Source organism: Mirounga angustirostris, unplaced genomic scaffold (genome assembly GCF_029215605.1).
Source record: "Mirounga angustirostris isolate CCGP_5_RB_7025 unplaced genomic scaffold, mMirAng1.0.hap1 SCAF_12, whole genome shotgun sequence".
In the NCBI taxonomy this organism is placed as follows: Eukaryota; Metazoa; Chordata; class Mammalia; order Carnivora; family Phocidae; genus Mirounga; species Mirounga angustirostris.
In genome coordinates this window covers 79598660-79620032 of record NW_026991720.1, presented here as the reverse complement: position 1 = coordinate 79620032, position 21373 = coordinate 79598660, and the positions used below count along the sequence as shown (strand labels likewise).

The following is a 21373-nucleotide window of genomic DNA, read 5'->3' as shown; positions in this document are numbered from 1 at the left end:
ATTAATTAGTCACTTACGTGGTGATCACGACCTTGCATCCAATATTGTATGCTGTCATAAAAATTAATAAAAATGATACTCTACTGGAAAAAAACAGAAACATCTTAGCAGTTAGTAAAATTAAGATGATTCAGAGAGGAAGAATTTTAAAAGTGTTATAGGTATATATAAAAAGGCTCAGACTCATTAGTGATTAGAAAGTACAGATTAAAGCAATAATGACATACTAGTGAGCTCTCATCATCTTGCAAAAAGTTTAAAAGCCAGAAAATACCAGGTGTTGACCAGGATGGAGGATCAGGGGATCCGGACTCCAAAGGAGATTATACTTGCTGGATGGCTGTTCAGCTTTACCCCCACTCTGTGATGTGAGAATGCTATGACTAAGGGTTAGGAAAATACAACAACTGCTTGTTTACAATTTATAAACATGTAATTATTTTAATGGGAATGCAGATAAGTACACCCCTCTGAAGGGCAATGAGGCAGAACATCATGAAATTAAACACATGTATACTCTATGATTCAGAAATCTTGCTGAGTGTCTATTTGTGGGAGGGGGCAGTATCAGGAGAAATGGGACAATGAGAGTATAGTAAGTGCTCAAGATGAAAACATCTGGCAGAGGGTGCAGGAAAAAGACCATACCAGGCGTTAACACCAAAAGGTGGATCCACCTTAAAACTACTTTCCAAGTAAAACCAAGTGAGAGACAGGATCTGTCTATAGGACAATGTCATTTGATGTACATTAAAATGCTATTCATACCAGGTAACATTATATATTTAAAGAAAAATAACAGAAATTTTGTAAATTATAATAGTTGTTCATGAACAGAAGAAGGAAATGGGAAAAGAAAATGAGATAAAAGAAAATGAATAAATTAATGAACAAACAAAAAACACAAAAGCCACACACTCATACACACACACACACACACACATACATACATACATGAGGGAAACTTACATGAACCAATGAGGCTGGCGTGCTACGGAATGAGAATCTAATGCCATTGGGGTAGCAGAACAGAACAAAACAAAACCCAGACTTAATTTTAAAATATACGTATATAATAAATTAATCATAATTTATTGTTTGGCACCTTTTCTCCACTGATATTATTAACCATGACTATAGATTAATTTCCTAAATCTGGACATTTGCTCTCAAAAGTCCTTTATAAATTAGCAGCAGCAGCAAAACAGAATTTGAAATGGTCATTTGCCTTGGCTTTCTGAATCGTGAACAAACCCTGCAAGTGAGTTTCAGGGGTCCAATATAGTGTCCACATCAGTTACACTAATTACTCATTCATTTTCAAGTGATGGAATGTTAATAGAAGAGAAATACATAGATAGATGCATTTGATTCTTTTATAAAGTTATTTTTCAATATTTTAAAACTTTAACCAATTTATCCATTAACATAAAGGAAGGAAAGAAAAAAATGGTGGAAGAAACGAAAATCAGGAAGGGAAAAAAGAGTGGTGGGAAGGTATCTTTAGTAAAGGGAAAAAATAGTATTTGAATAACATCCTGCCTATTTAGAGGACAAAGGAGACTCCCTCAATCATGAGAAGACATTAAAAACCCAGATATATTTTCCTGAGAAAACTCATCTAGAAGCATACAATCTTAAGGTTGGCAAGTATCTTCTTGAAGGGCTAATATAATAATAATATTGCCATTTTTTGTCATTATGATTGCTATTATCTTTACTCTTGGAATACATAATTCGATCAAAACTTAAAACAGAGCCTTGGCACATAACATACATAAACCTGGAGCGACTTTCACTGAAGCGGTCTCTTTCTGCCTACTTTTTCCCTCCTCACTCTCCATACTCTAGAGATATCCTCAGGGACTTTCAGGAACCCTGTTTACCTGGTTTACCTGAATGAGTTGAGTTTAAAATGACCTCACAGGGCTCTTGATGTAATAAGCACTGGGTGTTATATACAACTGATGAATCACTGAACTCTACTTCAGAAACTAATAATATACTATATGTTAATTAATTGAATTTAGATAAAATCAAATTTAAAAATAAAAATAAAAATAAAATGACCTCACAACTTGAATAGGGCATCAGAACAACTTCCATTAACAAGGACAATGTCTCTAGAGATACAGTGAAAGGAACATAATCTGAATTTCATTGAGAATGTAGTCTGAATTGCTAAAAAGGGCTACAATAAAATGTTATATTTTGGTTTTTTAACCAATAGTCTAGTAATACTTTCAAATGCAATGACATATGTGTGTGTCTGATATTTAACATTAAAAAATTAAAATCTGCCCTTCTTTTAATAAGGGATGTATGTGCTATTTTCAGGAAGATAAATACTTTTTCAGAAATGTGTTTTATGAACCAATGTCCTGCTGACTGCTGATACTTTCTCTTCTCCATAATCATATTGTGTTCACATTTAGTTTGGGTATTTACTAGCTGTTGTGACCTTCAGCAAACTGGTTAATTTGCCATCCTTGGCTTTCTCAAGGGCGATGATATTGCTAGATCACTCTTTTGGTTTATTTCTACTCTACTTTCGGTTTATTTCTATGACTATGGCACAGTGAAAAGTCAACTGCTTGTCTACAATTTATGAAAATGCAATTTTTGAACTGGAGCTTTATATGAAGATTTGAACAAATAGTTTGGATCCTGAAATTTAAACATTGTTTTTCATTATTTTTCCTTATCTACAAATTTTCCTTCTATATATACTAAGATGTTCAAGCACAGGAAACATGTCATCTAATTTTTCTCTTCTGCATTCCCCACATTTCCTCTCACTGCCCTCTGTGGTCACTGTTCAGGCTCTTGGGGCTGGTGTTGGATCCCCAGGGCTCCCAGGGAACATCCTATCTAGTTTATCTTCTGGGCATTGCCACAGTTGGTTAACTCAGGGGTTGGAACATTCAATTTGTAGTCTGAATCTAAATTTGGTTTAAACTTAGATCCCAGGCACGCCTGGGAGGCTCAGTTGGTTAAGTGACCGACTCTTAGTGTCAGCTCAGGTCATATTCTCGGGTCGTGAGATCAAGCCATGAATCAGGCTCCACACTGAGTGTGGAGTCTGCTTGAGATTCTCTCCCTTTCTGCCTCCCCCCATTCTCTTTTTCTAAAATAATAAAAAAAATTTTAGTTACATGCCAAAGTACCTAGTGCTAATGCCATTCAAACTAAAAGATGTTTTCAACCTAAAATACCAAAATTTTAACTCTATTAAGTTATACATTTTAAAAAATGTGATATATCACAATATCCTTGTGATATTGTGTCTTCATAGTATAAAGACAATAGAATTAAGCTCATTAGAATATTTAATGTAAATTTTATAATATAAAATTTTTATATATATAATATATATAATATATATATAAAAATATATAAAATAATTTTATAAATACACATTCTTCCAAGTTTCAGTAGTATTAAACATATATATATATATATATATATATGAGATTTGGGGTAGCTTTCTACTTTTTTGCTTTAAACTATTGCATATTTTTATATTGAGTAAACAAGCCCAATATAAATGAAACAGATTGTTAAGCAAAAGTATACGCTATGATAATACCACTGATAAGAGTTCTTTGAGTAATGTTATATAGCTTATATAGACAAGACCCGAGCTGAGATCAAGAGTCAGATGCTTAACTAACTAAGCCACCCAGGTTCCCAATTTTGCGATAGCTCACAATTAAAGAAGTTGAATTCTGTATTCAAAACTGTCATTAATTTGGGATGGGGGCTTGACCGATTCACTTTCCATGTTTCTTCTTTCATTCACAGTGTTTATGAAAACAAGCAATTAAAATAAGCAAAGTATGGTGTGCATATATAAATTCTCAAATGAAATTAATTTACAAAAAAAAAATTCTCACAACATTGTAAATAGAAAAAAAATATCTAAGAAACATCAAAGACTGTAGGTGAACAGTCTGGGCATACCCACTCTTTTTTTCTAGGTTGCATAAACTGAAATATTTAGAATCAATGACTTTTAAACTCACAGATCTAAAATAGGTTTAGTTCTAATCACAAAAAAACATAATTACAAAGAAAATAGATTATTAGATATTTTACAGCATTAATGGCTAACAATAACGGTCATTGAAAAAGAATCATATAAATAAAATGTGTTGTAAAAGCAGGTCATAACTATTTTATAGACTTGTGTTATGAAGCAAGCAAGATCCTTGCAGATGCTCTAGCTTTCATTTCTTTTTTTTTTTTTTAAAGATTTTATTTATTTATTTGAGAGAGAGAGAATGAGAGAGAGAGAGAGAGAGTACATGAGAGGGGGGAGGGTCGGGAGGGTCAGAGGGAGAAGCAGACTCCCCGCCGAGCAGGGAGCCCGATGCGGGACTCGATCCCGGGACTCCAGGATCATGACCTGAGCCGAAGGCAGTCGCTTAACCAACTGAGCCACCCAGGCGCCCCTCTAGATGACAATTTTTAAAAGATTTTATTTATTTATTTGTCAGAGAGAGAGAGAGAGAGAGCGAGCACAAGCAGGGAGAGCGGCAGGCGGAGGGAGAGGCAGGTTCCCCGACTAAGCAAGGAACCTGATGCGGGGCTCGATCCCAGGACCTGGGATCATGACCTGAGCTGAAGGCAGACACTTAACCAACTGAGACACAGAGGCGTCCCTCTACATGACAATTTTATTTGAAGACTTTGACATGCAAAAAATGAAAAGACTGTTGAACAAACAAAGTTTTTGAGGGATGAACTATTTACAGTGGATAAAAAATGCCAATTAGGAATGACAAAAAAGGTTAATTGACTTTTTCATCTTTTCTCCACTCCACTCCCAGAAAATAAGCAAATATCACACTTACACAGACACACTGATGGGAAATTATGCGGAACACTGCTGTAAGGGAAAATAATGTAGGAAGGATTACCCAGTGTCACCAATTATCAAGGAAATTCAAATAAAAATCACACTTATTAGAATGGCCATTATCAAAAAAACAAGATAGTAAGTGTTGGTAAAGAGGAAGAGAAATTAGAATCTTTGTTCTCTGTTGGCTGGAATGTAAAATGGTACAGCCATTATGAAAAACAGTATGATGTTTTCTAAAAATTAAAAACAAAATTACCACATGATCTAGCAATCCCATTTCTGGGTATTTATATAAAATAATTAAAATCAGGATTTCAAAGAGATAGTAGCACTCCCATGCTCATTATAGTTATAGACACAATAGTCAAAACATAGAAGTAACCTAAATATGCATTGATAGATAAATGGATAAAGAAAACATGGTTTATACATATAGTAGAATACTGTTCAGCCCTTAAAAAGAAAAAAATCCTATATGAGACAAGATGAGCTATTGCAAATTCATGCTTTTTAAACAGAGTCAAGGTAAAAAGGGGAATATAATTAGCTGTGATTTATGGTTCAACTTGAAGAAGATTATCATGATAGGATTGTGTTTCTCATCACTATAACCTCTAAAATAATCTAGTATTGCAGTCCAATATTGGTATAGATGCTAACATCACTCTATGGCTACAGTCTATGGTGTTTAGAATTAGATGTATTGTTTGAAACATACTAAAACAGAATGTGGCTGAATAAGACAGGAAAAAGGATATGGGTAGATTAGTAAAATTTTAATAATTCCAGGAAAATAATATAACATGTGGAGCTATCCAATGATAGGTATGTGATGTCAGCATCTCATCTGAAGTAGATTGAAGTTCATAAATTTATAAACTTTTCTTAATTTCCCAATTCATTTTGTTAGAACAAAATGGATGTTCTCAAGTGACTTTCTAATTCATGTATTACCAGATTAATGCCGTTAAATAGAGTGTAACACACTAATCCAAAATGCACTCGTGAATATACAGATACATAGTTAACTGAATGGACATAGGAAGCTTGGCTACAGGATGCAAATGTACATGATAAATGCTTGCCTTAACTGTTGCCTCCTCTCCTTTAAGTATCTCTAGTGAACCATTAAGGGTGGTCACTTTAATTATGTCCTTAAACTTTTTTAATATTCATATATTCTGTATTGTTCTTTTTTTAAAATATTATTTAAATGTATCCCACTACTCAGACAACATATTTCACCTTAATATACCATCACTTTATTCTAGGAAAGGAGTTTTCTAATAAATACAGGAGGTATCTGGATCAGGGGCAATATCATCCCCATCCCCATCATCATCACCATCAACATCATCTCCCCTAAGAATTAACAACTATAATGACAATATAAATTCTGTTTCAAACATTAGTTGACAGGTAGAATGCACAGAACTTTGATTACTGAATTGTAAGTTTAAATCATTTCTAAAATCAGATAAAAAGAAAATTATATTTCTGAAAAGGAAAATTCTAAAAAGAAATCTTCCAAACAAAATTTAAAAGCAAAAGGTAAATGCAAATATACTTAGTGTATCGTATAAGAGAACAGAATGTTTCTTTTGACAAAGAAGTAGGGAGTTTTTATCCTGACCTAAGTACTCATCACTAGAAATATTACAACATGTTATAATATTACAACAATATTTTGCTTATTTTTGAGCCAAAGGTACTATTGTTATGAATGGTATAATTGAAATTAAAATGATGAACTTTTAATGTATAAATTCTTTCACCATTTGAGGAGCTAAAGGATATAAATAAAATAAAGAAGCCATTTCAAACAATAAAAAACATCAATAAAGATTTTATCATCCTGAGAGAATCTTAAAGAAATAAAATGAATTAGGTGTTGTTACTTCATAAGAAGTGTCAATATTCTATTTCTTAGTTATCAAAGAAGATTTAGAAAATAATTTACTTTGGCTTGAGAGATGTTCAATAAATAACAAATATCATGTGATGGCAGAATTTCATTCCAAAAAATTCTACATCACTTTTAATTTGTAAAATATTCCTTTATTTTTTAAAGATTTTATTTATTCATTTGACACAGAGAGTGCGCATAAACAGGGACAGTGGCAGGCAGAAGGAGAGGGAGAAGTCTCCCCACTGAGCAGGGAGCCTGGTGTAGGGCTCCATCCCAGGACCCTGAGATTATGACCTGAGCTGAAGGCCAAAGCTTCACAACCGACTGAGCCACCCAGGCATCCCTGATATTTCAATATATATAATAATATACAACATATTATAATAACTGATTTTTCCACTGAAAAACAAGATTGCCTAAGAAGACAACATTTTAAAAAAAGATTTTAATTATTTATCTGAGAGAGTGTGTGCAAGCACGCGCATTTGTGAGGGAGGGAGGGTGAAGAGGGAGAGTGGAGGGGGAGAGTGGAGGGGGAGGAGGCGGGGAAGTGAGGGAAGAGGGGGAGGGAGAATCCTGGGCTGATTCCCCAAGGAGCTCAGAGCACAGAGCCCGGAAGGGTTAGATCCCATGCCCCAAGATCATGACCTGAGCCCAAACCAAGAATCAGAGGCTTATCCGACTGAGCCACCCAGGTGCCCCAGAAGCCAACAGTTTAACATCAATATCTATCCATTGATGTAAAACAAAACTCAATTATTTTCCCTTCAGCTCTCAAAAATTCATGTAGATAAGTTATTTCTCCTAATTCATAAGCAAACATGATTACAACCATAAAAACTAATGGCAATTATATACTATATGAATTACAAAAGACGTTCGTACATACACCAGCTAATTATAAGAAGTCCTTTGGATTAAAAGTAAAATCAGACCCATTTCACTTATGTTAATAGCATCAATATGAGACTTTTTTTTTTACAAAATGATTTTGCCCACTTTTTCTCATTTTATCTTCACAGTATTCTAGTAAAATATATGGGGTAAATGTGACTTACCCCTACTTTTACAGATGTGAAACCTCAGCTTTAGAAATTATATTTAGTTGTAGTTCCACAAGCCAGCTTTCCCGATTCCTCATCTAAGTTCAGGAATACTGGCATTCTAAGGGCTTTTTTCCTGTTAAAGATACACAGAACCTAATTATAAAATCTTGACTATTTTTATAACTAATATTTTAGAATTAAGTGCAACATCAAAATAAGTGAATGTATTTAATTATGATAAAACTTACCACATCAAGTCAACAGATACTTAGTGTGTGTCAGAGAGAGGACTAGATTCTGGGTCACTAAGGTCAATCAGTTATGACTCCTGACATGCTTTCTCCCAGGGAGGAGTAGGAGCATCATGGAAGGTAAACAAAACCCCGGCTCCAGGATTAGAGAACTCTGGGGGGCTGGTGGGTAGGAAGCTGAGAAATGGGACTGAGGATGGACCACCATGAGTTCTAACAGGTTGGTGTATGCCCACCACACACTGGGTAGGTCACAGCAAACTCGGACTCAATTCATTTAATAACATAAGACATAAGAGGCAAGGTTTACAATAATCTAATTGTTATTTTAATAACATTGTGCAGTTTGGAGAGGGCCTACACCTTTCTTCCCCTGTGGCCACTTCTGGAAGGTTCGGGTCAGTCTCTTCCATGTTTCACTCTGTAGGACTGTTAGGGTATGTAGGGATTTATGTTTGAAAAATATGGGGGAGTGATTTTTGGCTTACTAATTCTGAATACTATGTATAGGAACACAGGAATGAACACACTGAGGTCATTTTCACTGATCTGAAATTTAACACATATGTTGTATTGGGTATGTGTGTACACAAATATATATACAATGTAACAAAAATTTATCATTATGTCCCTATTCCCACCTTGGTCTGAACAGCCATCGCATACCTGGATTACTTCTTTAGTTTCCTAACTGCTCTCTTTCTACCCTTTACTCCTTCAAACTATTCTAGTTACAGCACTTAGAGTGTTCCTATTTATTTTAATTTTTTAAAAAAAGATTTATTTATTTATTTGGAGAGAGAGCATGTGTGCACACAAGCAGGGGGAGGGGCAGAGGGAGAGACAGAGAATCTCCAGCATACTCCCTGCTGAGTGCCCCAATGCAGGGCTCAGGGCTCGATCTCACAATCTTGAGATCATGACCTGAGCTGAAACCAAGAGTCAGATGCTCAAGCGGTGCCCAGGAAAACCCCCACCCCCTCCCTTTAAAAAAAAAAAAAGATTTATTTATTTACTTGAAGAGAGAGAGAGAGTAGAGTGTTCCTATTTAAATGTCATTACGCTTGTGTGTCAGCCCAGGGGCTTCTCATCCCACATGAATAGAAGCTGAAGTCCTTATAATGGCCCACAAGATCCCATCTCTGTGACTACTTTGACTGAAACTTCTGCTGTCCTCTCTTATATGCTCGCTAGCTCCAGCCACACTGGGCTCCTTGCTGTCTCAGTTTTCCTGCTCCACACTAGGCAGGATCTTGCTCTGGGCCTTTGCCCTTTTCATTTGTCTGCTGGAATATGGGTAACTTCTGGCTCCCTCTTTCCTTTCCTTCGGGGCTTTACGTTTCTGCCTCCTTTGTGAGGCCCTCCATGAACATCCCCTCTAAAGTTGCAACCCCACCCTCCTATGTGCATATCTCTGCTCCTTGTTGTATTTCTCTCCTTAGCATATACTACCATTTAATATAGGCTACTTACAAATAACTTTGCTATTTTCTGTCTTGCCTGCTAAAATGTACAGCCCATGCTTTCTTCATTTATGTCCCCATGGGATCAAGAGAGATCACTCTATATAGCATGTACTTAAAAAAAAATTATAAAAATAAAGGGATCACTCATAGACCTTAGCAGACTCAAGCACCATAAATGACAATGATGAGGATCTAGGAAAGACTAGAGAGTAAAAGAAAACAAAAGTAGCTTAAGAGAGAAATCTTATTTTTTTCCAGTGCTCAGTGTAACTTACTATACATATGAAAAGCCTTTAATCTGAATTCCTTCAGTGCTGGCATGAAAACCTAAAAACCTGCCTTTCCGCAGAATATTCTTTCTGCTTCAACACACATCATTCTATCTGGAACACAGCAGAATGCCATAACTATGTTGAATTATTTTAAAAATTAACAAATGGAATAAATGAAAGCATAGAAGGCTCCGTTTCAGTTCCTGGACAGTTCCTTGCCTTGAGAAGTTTACACTCTGCTGTTAGAAATTACCCAAAGGTTACCTGGGATTCTTTGGGATGGGAGGAGGCATATCTGTAAGCTCCCTTTAGTGATTGCCCTGGTTCTAATGCATGTGGAATACACCAGTGTGTTCTGAATTTCTATATTCCTCTTATTGCAACTAAAAGAAAACATAAAGTGACCATAAAAAGTCACTAAAGAAATGGCTTTTTTTTTTCTTTAAAGGTATCTTTCTCTTAGCTCTTCAGATTTATTTTATATTTTTATTCATTTAGACCCTCATCAAATCTTACCTCCACAGTGAGTACCTTCGATCCACTACCTTTCTAGACTGAAGGCACCTTCAGAGCAGGGTAGCATCATATCATTCTGCATGATCCTAGGACAGACCTATGCAGAGTAGTTACTGAATACATGTTGTAACCCATATACATTCTTCATTATTTCCGGTATTCCTAATAATAGCACCTCCACTCCCTCACAACAACCTTCTCTCCAAACTTCCTGTTTTGTTTTTTTAACCTCTATCTAATTTTTCAGTATATTTTCATGGCACCCCAATAGGTTCTTACAGTTCTGCAGTACGCACTTCAGTGTCCTTCCCATTAAGAAACATCTCATGCAGGGATGAATTAAAGTTTTGCAGGGCCTGAGGCTTATGCAGTTTTAAGGAAAAATATAAAATTATGAATATAAAATGGGATGCAAGTGAATATTTGTTAAAAGGACAAAAGAAACCACAACAAATGACAAATGCCGAAAAAGCAAGAGATGCCACAAACATCACCCCTTCCTCAGAACTTCCTGGAGCTGTGCAGGGGGCTTGTAGGTGAGGGAGGAGCCCTGAGACTTAACTTCCATTGGTGTCATAATTTCTCCATTCTGGTCTCATTTCTCTTTTCAGCCCATGTAATCACTCTCACCTTCTTCTTCTTCTTCTTCTTTTTTTAAGTTAATGGTCTTTTTTTATTGGGGAAAAAAAAAGACTAGCATTTACAACTTGGAATGGACGTAAATTGTAATTTCTTGATCAGCAATGTTGATGCTTGTGCTGAAGTCCACGGCCACAACCTACTCTGCTGGCTCCAAGTCATGGTTCAGGAGGTTTTAAAAACAGAGAGTCCCAAGATGCTCCCTTGGTAAAGGTTTCTTTAAAAAAAAAAAAATTGTGTGAATGGTGACAGCCTGACACCCATTTCGCTCTAGGACAACACGGGACAACGCTAAGCCAACACACATGGCATGCCACTGGGATGAGTGTCGTGGTCACCATGGGTGGGGGTGCCCGGAAGTGCGAGAGGGCCGTCTTGCTAAGTGAGGCTACGTCTAGACAGTTTATCCTTCACCCATTTTTCTGCACAGCATCCTGAGGTAAATCAGTTTTAAATGTTTTGTTTTCAGTAAACCAGCTATGACAATTTATACTAACAAACCATTTGAAGAAGTTTTAAATTTGTTTTTTTCATTTTTTGTTTTTAATACAAGTGCCTGAGTGTGCTCAGTTGTCAAGCTGCATGCGTGAAAAACTGGCCAGCCCAAACAGTGTATTAATCATGAGCAAATGGGACTGCAAGGAGTCCATTAGGTGCTTCCTTATCATTAAGGTAGTACAAGTATTTATATCGTAAAACTGATGCGTAGCTTGATCTTTACTGGATAGGGCCACCAACCAATACATGCAGATTTTGTGTGTGTGGACGGAAGGTACTTCTGACATTCAGTTTTGCTATATAGAAACAGAATGAGTAAATGAATTTTTTTTTTTTTTGCAAGAGGTAAGTAAAAGATTTCTATTTGATTCTTCTAGAAGGGGGGAAAGGAGTTGAAAGTAGGCCTTCATTTTGCAGTCATCATCTGTACGAATTCTTCATAGTTGACCTGCCCATCTCCACCAATATCTGCTCCTCTGATCATTTCATCCACTTCTTCATCTGCTAGTTTTTCTCCTAATTGGTCATGACGTGACGTAGCTCCGCCGCGCTGACGTAACCGTTGCCATCCTTGTCGAAGACTCGGAAGGCCTCGCGAATTTCTTCTTCACTGTCTGTATCTTTCATTTTTCTAGCCATCATAGTCAAAAACTCTGGGAAGTCACTGGTGCCATTTCCGTCAGCATCCGCCTCGATCATAGCCTGCAACTCGGCTTCTGTTGGGTTCTGACCCAGTGACCTCATGACAGTTCCGAGTTCCTTTTCTGTGATGGTGCCATCGCCTCTTTGTCAAATAGGGAGAAAGCTTCCTTGATCTCAGCAATCTCTTCTGCGGTCAGCGGATCCGCTCTGGCGCGAGCGAAGGGAAGAAGAGCAGAGGGAGCGGGGGTGCGCGCAGCGCAGGGGCTGTGAGGGCGGGGCGTTTGCGCCGCTGCCGCCCCTCCCTCCCCCGACTGCGAGTAACCGAGCCGCGCCCGCGAGGCTCCCAGCACCACTGCCCAAGCCTCACTCTCACCTTCTGAATGCCGGTGCTTGAATTTTCACTTTATCCAACACACTCTGCTCATCATGGCTCACAGGCTGCCGTTTCACCTTCTCGTCCCAAACCTTTCACCGTGTTTCTTCCCAAGGCTCGCTCTTGCCCTGACATCACTTCACAAGGTAAGGTGTCTCCTAAGTATGCATGATAGAAGGGTCTAGCAGAGCATCCTGTACATTTAATGCCCAAGACCCATGGGCTTCTGTGCTTTGTCAAAAGTCCCGCACAAAAGGGGTTGATGAGAAAAATGAGTCCAGACACTGAGAGCCAGACATCTGACACCTACCTACACCACAGTTCTGCTCACTAACAACATGTGTTTTCAGTGACTAACAGACCATGAAAGCTACATGAGCAGATAGTCATTGCATGTGTGTCCATAGATTTTAATCAGACATAAGATTTACTGATTAATAGACTGTTGATAAGAAGAAACATTTAGAAGCCTTTTCAAAGATCAGCCAAAACTTTGGTTTTACAGTTAAAATGAGAAATGACTTAATCACTTCAGGCATTAGGTGTTTGTCCGTTTTTAATTTATTCAGGCCTGTTAACTGAAATAATATATCCCTACAGTAGACAGCTCTAACAGTTCAGTGTTCCCCTACAGGAAGCCTGAACTTTGTAAGATTTATTGTCATCTATGAAAATAATTTGATTTGTCCTCAACAAAATAACTTCTATAGCTAGTCTAGTGCCTTGTAGTTAACAAAGCACACAAAATATATCGACTCCTTTCATTCCATCAACCCTGTGAGATAGGTCTTGAAACCTCTTAATTGTACAGATGAGATAAAGGAGACTCAGAGAACACAAGTAACTTGACTAAGTCATGAAGATGGCTTTAATTCCCAGTTTTCTGACCCAAGTTTGATGCTTTGTTAATGAGAAATATTCTGTGTCCCTGCAGTTCAGAGATCAGAACTGACGATGGTCAATTATCTAAGTATGTGCAGGTGTAAGGGACACAATTCAAGCTTAATAGAGCAAATACTCTTCTTACCATCAAAGATCTCCAAAGTGAAAGTAAATATGATCTTTTCACTACTTATGTAAAACACTATGCCAAACACTGTATTCAATGTTTCTGGTACATTATTTCTAAATCTATTATTATCTCAATTTCCCTACTGAGAACACCTAAGTACTGAAAGTTAAACAACGTATCTATCCAGGCAGTTAAGTACAACAGCTGAATTTAAATCCTGACCTGTCTGACTTGAAAAACATTCTCTGTGTATGTGGGACATGCTAAAGCATTGGCTGATGAAGATCTAGTATGAATATTAAAGACAGTTCAGCATCCTTGCTTCCAAAATAACCACTTCAATTCACACATACACTAAAATGTAGCCTGTTACGGCATATTGACTAGACAAATCCAGAAATTTAAGCATAGAAGCAATTGTTCATCAAGAAGCAGTACCACCTCAACATACATAAATATTTCAAGGTATGCTACCCTTGTTAATAAAGGCAATCAAATTAGGGTATGGATTATTACACTTACTAAAAAAATGTACAAAACAGGGCAATTATTTAGTTTTCTTGATATCTCTACCAGAAATATTATGACTCAAACATACTTTTCCTCTGATTAATTTCAAAATAAATGGATACAAAAGATAAATATATTTCTTTGACCTGGCAACATAGCTAATCATTAATATCCTGACAAAGTAAGTCTGATATCACTGCATCCTAAAAATAATACATTACGACCTACCAGTTCAGGTGCCCCAAGTTTATATTTTTCTTTCCATAAGATAGATTCCTAAATATTTATTAGAAAATCTTTGTAATTGGGGATTAACATAAGAATAAAATAAATAAATAAATAAATAAAATAAAAGATAAGGAGCGCAGGCAGTATGCGAATAGCATACTGTCGATAACTCGGCGCATAAAGACAGAGCAACAAGGACTCCAGATCTACCCATGGGTCTAGGTAGCTGGCCTGGTGACCCAGCCGAAACACTCACTGCTCTGAACACAATCCCAGGCAGAGTTCCTAGGTTCCCCTTGCCTGAACCTAGACAAAGACAGAGCATGACGTCTTGCTAGAAGGGAATCAAGGGCAATAGGGGACGCACAGTCCCTAGTATTGCTGTATTACCAAAAAGCTGGGTTCATTATTCTAGGATTTAAAGAAGTTCTACAACCTACAGTTTTTATTCCACTACCAAGTTCATATTCTGAGGGGGAAAAAAGGGTATTTTGAAGATTATGAGAAATTAAATACATGTGTCTATGCTAAAGTATAGTACTCGAGAAAGATATTCTAGTTCTGGTGGTATACAAACTTTTGAGTGCATAATCCAGAATGCTCTCAGATCCCCTCAAGTAGTTTCTTTCAAATGAAATAAACAATAAAGCAGTTTTGACTTTTAAAAATAACTTTTCTTGAAACTAATTTAGATAAATTTCAAGTGAAAAATAAATTAAATGCTTCATTCACAGACATACTTTAACATAAACATACTGATTCCTATTCCCAGTAAATCCCAAATATATGATTCTGTCGATCAACTCAAGAAACGTCAAATAATGTAAAAATGTTCCCTGTCAGTTATAAAAGTGACAAAACTGATATACTATCTCTTATTAAAGATGTTGAAACACATCATATCTCAAGGAAAATACAAGGTACTGAAGGGGTACAAGTTTTCTTTCAGTTTTCAATCAACTGTGTACATTGTATTACTTGGTAATTTATGTATTAAGCTACACAGTCATATAACCTGAGACAGACAATACAGTCAAGGGTTCTTTATGCAGAAGCAAATATATGAATTCTGTTTTTCCTGCTTTCAGAATCTTAAGAGTCAGCTCTCAGTTGCCCCATGTAATCTACTCCTAAGACCACAGGGTCTCTCCCATCTACCAAAACCCTTTTTTCCAAAAGAAGAGCAATGTGACTAGCAAAGAAAAGAGAAACATGCACTCTACCTAGGAAAAATTAAAAAGTGGACAAGCAGGTACGTTGTGCATATGAACTTGCCTAAAGTATATTAAAAAAAAAAAAAAAATTACACCAGAACCCAGAAATGCTTTGCATCACGGGTTGTTCTCTTAAGGACATTTCTAAAGCAAATATACTTCATGATTCTCTAGACATCAAGAGAAATGAAAATAAATTTAAATGTTAAAGAAAATGAGAGTATAAACAGTTGGAAATTAGTTACTATTCCTCGGATTACCAGAGTGTCAAATGATTTTTCACTCTGATTCACTCAGGTCCAAGCAAAGATTAAATCTTGCCTTTGGTTAAATTCCACAGCTCCAGGTCAATGAAATGAATTTTTAAAGTGTTGATGAATCATGTCTGAGCAGTCCCAACCAGAGAACTCAAGAACAGGTACAGTACTGTATTTAGAAGACCAGAGGAAAAAGAGCAAAAGAAAGGAAAATAAATGCACAAAATAAAAGAGGTACATCCAATTAATAAAGACATAAAAGGAAGAGAGAATAAAATTCCTTTCGTTTTTGTGGACTCAACCTGACCTACACGTCAACTAACTCTATCACCATAGCTCATATCCCATTATCTACAGGAAGTGAGCAAATTTCTCATGCTCTCCCAAGTAGGAACAGAAGTGTAAGACAAGAAAAAACGAGACTGGGTTAAGCAGGATGAATGGGGGCTAGCAGAGCAAATAGTGCTGGTGTGTGAGGAAGAATCCCGGTAGAAGGCCTGGCATCGCCACCAAACAATTCCAACTAATAGCAAAGCTCTCTGAGCCACGCCGACATTGTCACTACATCACCAAGTTAAAAACACAACTCTAACAGAGGTCCTGCAAAGCCTAAGGTGAAATTAATTCCTTGGGACATTTTAATATATTTGTGCATGTATTTTTACCTATTTTCAAAGAATAAGACAAACTTTTCTTATTACTACATGTACAATTCACATGTGTAAACACAGCATGCCTCTTATATAATGTACTCCCTAAAATAAAGCAATTATTACTTTAAGTTAAAAAAAAAAAAAGGAAAATCTTTGTATTAACATGAAATGTGATCTTTTCTCATGTGTGCCTGAGATAGCAGCTTGCAGGAATTTTGAGAAATCTCATACTAATGACCAATCCGTACCTGGTAATCCCCCAGGACCAAGAACAAGGAAGCTCACTCATCTGTGTGGTGTGTTTCTTGATCTCCAACTTTGATCACTGCCATGCCATCTGTAACATATGCCAAAAAAGCATAAGCAGAAATAGAGACTTTCTTGCCTAGGAACATTCTCCCTTAAGTTACACAGGAGTGTGTCTTCTAATAATACTACTGGAGCTAACTCTCCTACCATAGCCTTCTTCATAACAAGGATTTCCGGAGGCCAACTTCTCACATCAACACCGCCACTCCAAAAACAGCTAGCCTCACCTTCACACCAACCACTGATAGTCAACCATAGAGCCAACAGCATTTTCTTGCCAGAAACCCTGTCAAGTCATCTCTACAAAGAGCTAGCTAGCTGGATCAATATCACCTACATTGAAACAACTAGAAACTAAGAATTTAACAATATCCATGAATTAGAATTTACGCCAAAGGCATATTTCCTCACAGAATAATATATGGAAGAACAAAAGATGAATTCATTTTTTACAGGTATAATGACCTGGGAGAAACTAATTTTCCCTACAGCCCTGGCTAAATCTAAAAGCAAGCAGTGGACATCGATGGTTTTAAACGTTTGCTCTCCTATTCTATATCCCTCATGATTCATTAAAAGGTTCTTGGAGCTACAATTAGATCTTAACACTATATTCCTATCTTGGCTGCAAATGGCTTTCTAAAAATCTTCCACACAAATTTGATTTAATCATCATCAATAATAATAATAATATAGATACAAGTTGTCTTCAAAACCAAATGATGGTTTTTGGTTCACTGACTAGAAGATGTTTAGTTCTTATGGATTTCTTGTTCTTTTAGGAAATTGTTGAAATTTTAAAAGTATCATGTCAGTAATGTATTTCACAATTATGATACACAACACTAAAAAAAATTTGGAGAATGAGTTCAAGAACTTCAGGGATTAAATGAAACTTAGAACCAATGGTATGCACATGAAAGATTATATTTGGCGCATTATATTTCCTAAACAGAATTTTATTTTATTTACATTTTTTTTAAGATTTTTTTTTTTCAATTTATTTGACAGAGACAGCGAGAGAGGGAACACAAGCAGGGAGAGTGGGAGAGGGAGAAGCAGGCTCTCCGCCGAGCAGGGAGCCCGATGTGGGGCTCGATCCCAGGATCCCGGGATCATGACCTGAGCCGAAGGCAGATGCTTTAACGTCTGAGCCACCCAGGCGCCCCTTATTTACATTTTCTACCCTGCCTTTTCTGGGGATAGAATATTGTTATAAGTTGATATAAAATGATACAAAATTATTAATAAGTTTAATAATTGCTATGTGTTATTTTTTTTACTGTCCTACCTTATTTTATTATAGTGATTCAGAATACAATAATTAAGTCTCTAGGTAGAACAAGGGTCCAGTATTATGAACGCATTTAAGACTCAAACAGACATGACTCAGGATAAAAAGATACACTTTTTCCAAGTCCATCTATTCCCTCAATACAGTCACTATCAAATTTCAACAGAGATTTTCCTGAAAATTGGTAAGAAGATTCTGAAATGTGTATGAAGGGTTATAGGTCAAGATTTCTCCAAGAGGGTTTTGAAGAACAGCAATATGGTACCTACCATATGTCAGGACTTAATATAAAGGTATAATTAAAACATTGTGACAGTGATGTTGGGATAGACAACAGACCAGCAGACTGGAACAAAGAGTCATAAAAGACCCACACATGTATAAGAAAATTCAATATCTGACAGATGGAGCATTGTAGATCAGTGGGAGTAATGACACACTATTCAATAAACGGTGCACACACAAACTGATTATCTTTATTGAGAGAGAAAAAGCCCTAGAGTTTCTACTCAGACCCCAGATAGATTAAAACAACTTAATTCTACATCTATCAGGACACTATGTGAAAGTGAGAAAAATTTTATGATTTCTAGAAGGAAATACAGAGCAATATGTTTAAGACTTTTGGGCAAGGACAATTTCCTAAACAATACAGAACATTTATAAAACTTAACAGAAACAAAATGATAACCTTTCAACTTGGGTAAAAACCAACAAACAAACAGACCAAAACACAAGACATCTACAGCCCACTTACTTGACAAAGGATTACCAGAATACACAAAGATTCCCTCAAATTCAATTTTTTGAATTAATCCAATTAAAGAATCCAATTAAAGAATAAGCAAAAGAACAGGCAAAATGCAGACGAGAAAAACCCAAGAGCTAACAAGATTAATAAAATATTATCATCCTCAACATCACCCAAGGGAAGGTAAATAAAAACAACAGACACCATCCCACATTACATTTGAAAAGAAAATTTAGAGAAAGAGGACCAAAGATGTAGAGAAACCAGAAGACACATTTACTACTCACAAATGTAAAAACATTTTAACACTTTGGACAGCAACTCGGAAAAGTCAACTACTGTTGAAAAAACCACACAACATTCTCTTACATTATTTAACAAGGTAGTCATTATCACCAGAAATTTAACTTGTAGAAGAAATTCCTCCACATGTACATAAGGAGACTACTTCAAAAAAATCATAGCATTGCTTGAAATAGTTAAAAAAAAAAAACCCTCATAAATAACTTAAGTAACCAGAGAATGTTTAAATTAAACTATGGTAGAGATGTAGAATAATAGAATTCTGCCCCATAGTGAAAATAAATGAACTAGAGCCACATGTATGACTTTGGATGAATTGCATAAACTTCATGTGACTAAGAGAAGTTGCAAAAATACATTAAGATATTGTTTATATAAAATTTCAGAAACAGGCAAGATATGAAGAGTTTATGACTACCTACATAAAACTGTGAAGAAAAGCAAGTGAAAGAGTAACCTCAAATTAGGTCTGGTAACTTATTCTGGGAGAAGTCTAGGACAAGAGAAGTGACTATAGGAGGCTTTAATTGACTTATATGTATCCCTTTCCCCTAAAAAAATGAAACAAATATGGCAAGATGTTGATATAATAAATATGGTGGGTACATGGCTGTCTGCCATATTATTCTCTACAGTTTTTTTTTTTTTTGTACACTCAAACATTTGTAATCAAAATGACAAGTCAGTGCCCCATAAGTGCTAAGTTGCATACATCAAACCATGAAATGCTGAGAAGCTCCCCCAGCCCCGCTCCCATCAGGGAAGGTGGAACAGAAGGTGTGGGATGTTGAGCTGGGCATCTCAATAGATGAGGAGGTGAAAAGTGTGAAGAAGCTGTGTGAGTCTTAAAAGATCATTTCCCTGACTGGGGAGAGGGCTCAGACTAAGAAAAAACATGCCCTCTTTTAATGAATCAGTGAGCATCAAACCTTGACTTTTTGTGATTACTGTGTAATTGGAGACATGCAACCATTGAGTTGTTTTAGTAAAATTCACAAGACTGAGAGCAAAACACACTCACCATTTAAGTGCAAATAAATCAGAAACATGTGTCAGGCAGCAAACATTTTCACATAGCACTTGCTATTTCGAGTTGAGATTTTAACTTCTAATTTAAAACTCCTCTGTTTCATGCCCTTCACCGTCTTACAATGCTTTTGGGCTAGAAAAGAACTGCCAGGAGAAAATCTACTCCTCACACTCTGCCACTGCACAGAACTGCATTGCATTTTCCAGGTATCATTGTTTTTGTTTGTTTGTTTTTTCTGTATCAGTAACTATCCAATACCATACCCCCACTCCAGAGATCTTAATTTAAATTCTAAGCAAAGAAAAACCAAAAAAACCCAAAAAACAAAAACCCTACAGTAAAGTTTTGAGTAGTTAAGCTCAAAGTTATAAGAATGTGTGCCCAGAGGAAATGGTTTCTATTTTGTACATTTTTTTCCTGAAAAGGTAATAAAAAATGGTAATTAACCAAATAGAGATGCTGTCCTAAATGTACATGGTTCTTTACAAATAGTAGAGTGTGACTACCTGTCTTATTATTTGCTTCACAAAATACTGAGAGGAGTAACATCTTAATAAGTATATAACATTTGCAATAAAAAATTATTTAATACTCATTTCTCTATATATTATTTGAAATCTTGTTTTATTTGACACTGCTGGGCCCCGGGTATGCAGGAAAAAAAACCTCATTGTTAAGAGACACGAAAGATCCACGCACACGTGACGTGCACAAATGGCTGGAACATAAAGAACTGACCCTGGTCTTTATCAGATTAAACAAAACAAAACAAAGTCTTTGCTTGTCATGAGGTATGGATAATTATATTATGGACTCTCCAAATTTGGAGATGGTTGGTACTTTGATCTGAGAACAATAAAGCATGTCATGAATTCAAAAATTGTCATCATATCAAATAGGTTCACTAGGTAAAACAGAGAAAAGAGAGTTTATTACAGAGGAAGCATCGAATTTTTTGAGGTCATTGGTTAAGGTGATGATTATACTGAACCTGGTATTAAAATTGTACTATGAATAAGGTTTATAATCATTTTTCTAAAAATAAATATTTAAAATGGAAGTGACAAGTTTGAAATATACATTCAAAGTCCATACATTCAAGTGTACTTTTAGATGCTCCCATTAGTTCAAAGAGAAATAACAATATCAAAGGAGAAAATGAGATAATATCATACACTACTTAAAGCCTCAATACTGATGAGGATTACACAGCCCCAACACTGTTGATCTGAAATTGTTGAAAATTTTAATCCTAAAGCAAATAGCAAGAAATAGCACTTAAGAAACTTAGATTTGTAGCTTAGTTCCCCAGATGTTTTGTCATCTTCTTCTTTTT

General features: G+C 36.2%; 1 protein-coding gene and 1 pseudogene across 3 annotated transcripts in view; both read right to left on the bottom strand.

The window, feature by feature from the left end:
- PCLO (piccolo presynaptic cytomatrix protein) overlaps nt 1-21373 on the bottom strand; it is a 398901-nt gene that overhangs the window by 90761 nt on the left and 286767 nt on the right. The window lies entirely within an intron of this gene.
- Nucleotides 11361-12354, bottom strand: LOC123835631 (calmodulin-1-like; annotated as a pseudogene).